Below are 3,826 nucleotides of genomic sequence, written 5' to 3'. Positions count from 1 at the left end.
TCGTGATGTCATCTAAGCGTGATGTCATCTAAAGTGTGATGTCATCTAAGCGTGATGTCATCTAAGTGTGATGTCATCTAATCGTGATGTCATCTAAGCGTGATGTCATCTAAAGCGTGATGTCATCTAAGCGTGATGTCATCTAAGTGTGATGTCATCTAAGTGTGATGTCATCTAAGCGTGATGTCATCTAAGTGTGATGTCATCTAAGCGTGATGTCATCTAAGTGTGATGTCATCTAAATGTGATGTCATCTAAGTGTGATGTCATCTAAGCGTGATGTCATCTAAGCGTGATGTCATCTAAGTGTGATGTAATCAAAGCGTGATGTCATCTAAGTGTGATGTAATCAAAGCGTGATGTCATCTAAGTGTGATGTCATCTAATCGTGATGTCATCTAAGCGTGATGTCATCTAAGTGTGATGTCATCTAAGCGTGATGTCATCTAAGTGTGATGTCATCTAAGTGTGATGTCATCTAATCGTGATGTCATCTAAGCGTGATGTCATCTAAGTGTGATGTCATCTAAATGTGATGTCATCTAAGTGTGATGTCATCTAAGTGTGATGTCATCTAAGTGTGATGTCATCTAAGCGTGATGTCATCTAAATGTGATGTCATCTAAGCGTGATGTCATCTAAGCGTGATGTCATCTAAGTGTGATGTCATCTAAATGTGATGTCATCTAAGCGTGATGTCATCTAAGTGTGATGTCATCTAAGTGTGATGTCATCTAAGTGTGATGTCATCTAAGCGTGATGTCATCTAAGTGTTATGTCATCTAAGCGTGATGTCATCTAAGTGTGATGTCATCTAAGCGTGATGTCATCTAAGCGTGATGTCATCTAAGTGTGAAGTCATCCAAGTGTGATGTCATCTAAGTGTGATGTCATCTAAGCGTGAAGTCATCCAAGTGTGATGTCATCTAAGCGTGATGTCATCTAAGTGTGATGTCATCTAAGTGTGATGTCATCTAATCGTGATGTCATCTAAGTGTGATGTCATCTAAATGTGATGTCATCTAAATGTGATGTCATCTAAGCGTGATGTCATCTAAATGTGATGTCATCTAAATGTGATGTCATCTAAGCGTGATGTCATCTAATCGTGATGTCATCTAAGCGTGATGTCATCTAAAGTGTGATGTCATCTAAGCGTGATGTCATCTAAGTGTGATGTCATCTAATCGTGATGTCATCTAAGCGTGATGTCATCTAAAGCGTGATGTCATCTAAGCGTGATGTCATCTAAGTGTGATGTCATCTAAGTGTGATGTCATCTAAGCGTGATGTCATCTAAGTGTGATGTCATCTAAGCGTGATGTCATCTAAGTGTGATGTCATCTAAATGTGATGTCATCTAAGTGTGATGTCATCTAAGCGTGATGTCATCTAAGCGTGATGTCATCTAAGTGTGATGTAATCAAAGCGTGATGTCATCTAAGTGTGATGTAATCAAAGCGTGATGTCATCTAAGTGTGATGTCATCTAATCGTGATGTCATCTAAGCGTGATGTCATCTAAGTGTGATGTCATCTAAGCGTGATGTCATCTAAGTGTGATGTCATCTAAGTGTGATGTCATCTAATCGTGATGTCATCTAAGCGTGATGTCATCTAAGTGTGATGTCATCTAAATGTGATGTCATCTAAGTGTGATGTCATCTAAGTGTGATGTCATCTAAGTGTGATGTCATCTAAGCGTGATGTCATCTAAGCGTGATGTCATCTAAGTGTGATGTCATCTAAGCGTGATGTCATCTAAGCGTGATGTCATGTAAGCGTGAAGTCATCCAAGTGTGATGTCATCTAAGTGTGATGTCATCTAAGTGTGATGTCATCTAAATGTGATGTCATCTAAGTGTGATGTCATCTAAGTGTGATGTCATCTAAGTGTGATGTCATCTAAATGTGATGTCATCTAAGCGTGATGTCATCTAAGTGTGATGTCATCTAAATGTGATGTCATCTAAGTGTGATGTCATCTAAGCATGAAGTCATCCAAGTGTGATGTCATCTAAATGTGATGTCATCTAAGCGTGATGTCATCTAATCGTGATGTCATCTAAAGTGTGCTGTCATCTAATCGTGATGTCATCTAAGCGTGATGTCATCTAAAGTGTAATGTCATCTAAGCGTGATGTCATCTAAGTGTGATGTTATCTAATCGTGATGTCATCTAAGCGTGATGTCATCTAAAGCGTGATGTCATCTAAGCGTGATGTCATCTAAGTGTGATGTCATCTAAGTGTGATGTCATCTAAGCGTGATGTCATCTAAGTGTGATGTCATCTAAGCGTGATGTCATCTAAGTGTGATGTCATCTAAATGTGATGTCATCTAAGTGTGATGTCATCTAAGCGTGATGTCATCTAAGCGTGATGTCATCTAAGTGTGATGTAATCAAAGCGTGATGTCATCTAAGTGTGATGTCATCTAAGCGTGATGTCATCTAAGTGTGATGTCATCTAAGTGTGATGTCATCTAATCGTGATGTCATCTAAGCGTGATGTCATCTAAGTGTGATGTCATCTAAGCGTGATGTCATCTAAGTGTGATGTCATCTAAGTGTGATGTCATCTAATCGTGATGTCATCTAAGCGTGATGTCATCTAAGTGTGATGTCATCTAAGTGTGATGTCATCTAAATGTGATGTCATCTAAGTGTGATGTCATCTAAGTGTGATGTCATCTAAGTGTGATGTCATCTAAGCGTGATGTCATCTAAGCGTGATGTCATCTAAGTGTGATGTCATCTAAGCGTGATGTCATTTAAGCGTGATGTCATCTAAGCGTGAAGTCATCCAAGTGTGATGTCATCTAAGTGTGATGTCATCTAAGTGTGATGTCATCTAAATGTGATGTCATCTAAGTGTGATGTCATCTAAGTGTGATGTCATCTAAGTGTGATGTCATCTAAATGTGATGTCATCTAAGCGTGATGTCATCTAAGTGTGATGTCATCTAAATGTGATGTCATCTAAGTGTGATGTCATCTAAGCGTGATGTCATCTAAGTGTGATGTCATCTAAATGTGATGTCATCTAAGCGTGATGTCATCTAATCGTGATGTCATCTAAAGTGTGCTGTCATCTAATCGTGATGTCATCTAAGCGTGATGTCATCTAAAGTGTGATGTCATCTAAGCGTGATGTCATCTAAGTGTGATGTCATCTAATCGTGATGTCATCTAAGCGTGATGTCATCTAAAGCGTGATGTCATCTAAGCGTGATGTCATCTAAGTGTGATGTCATCTAAGTGTGATGTCATCTAAGCGTGATGTCATCTAAGTGTGATGTCATCTAAGCGTGATGTCATCTAAGCGTGATGTCATCTAAATGTGATGTCATCTAAGTGTGATGTCATCTAAGCGTGATGTCATCTAAGCGTGATGTCATCTAAGTGTGATGTCATCTAAGTGTGATGTCATCTAAATGTGATGTCATCTAAGTGTGATGTCATCTAAGTGTGATGTCATCTAATCGTGATGTCATCTAAGCGTGAAGTCATCCAAGTGTGATGTCATCTAAATGTGATGTCATCTAAGCGTGATGTCATCTAATCGTGATGTCATCTAAAGTGTGCTGTCATCTAATCGTGATGTCATCTAAGCGTGATGTCATCTAAGTGTGATGTCATCTAAATGTGATGTCATCTAAGTGTGATGTCATCTAAGCGTGATGTCATCTAAGCGTGATGTCATCTAAGTGTGATGTCATCTAAATGTGATGTCATCTAAGTGTGATGTCATCTAAGTGTGATGTCATCTAATCGTGATGTCATCTAAGTGTGATGTCATCTAAGCGTGATGTCATCTAAGTGTGAT

This window comes from Eucyclogobius newberryi, unplaced genomic scaffold, assembly GCF_026437365.1.
Source record: "Eucyclogobius newberryi isolate DKJ021-1_F unplaced genomic scaffold, fEucNew1.0.hap1 SCAF_136, whole genome shotgun sequence".
Classification (NCBI taxonomy): Eukaryota; Metazoa; Chordata; class Actinopteri; order Gobiiformes; family Gobiidae; genus Eucyclogobius; species Eucyclogobius newberryi.
The sequence above is the reverse complement of the archived record's forward strand: the minus strand, read 5'-3'. Positions refer to the sequence as shown.